Source organism: Penaeus monodon, chromosome 21, assembly GCF_015228065.2.
Source record: "Penaeus monodon isolate SGIC_2016 chromosome 21, NSTDA_Pmon_1, whole genome shotgun sequence".
NCBI classification, from domain to species: domain Eukaryota; kingdom Metazoa; phylum Arthropoda; class Malacostraca; order Decapoda; family Penaeidae; genus Penaeus; species Penaeus monodon.
Genome location: NC_051406.1, coordinates 21,581,972 through 21,582,175, shown reverse-complemented (window position 1 = coordinate 21,582,175; position 204 = coordinate 21,581,972).

Below are 204 nucleotides of genomic sequence, written 5' to 3'. Positions count from 1 at the left end.
TCAGGGCTGTTAGTTCAACTCGCACGGAAGACTTGACATATCGGAGAAGTTCTTTGTGTTCGGAGCCCTCAGCCCTGCAGTATTCGGCTGGTAAAAAACAATCTGATGTTACAGTCAATTTTGTTATAATCATCTGTGAAATTGTCACTTCGGTTACCAAACAGAAATACGTGACCGTCGCGGGAACATCAGCTGTCCGCTTGC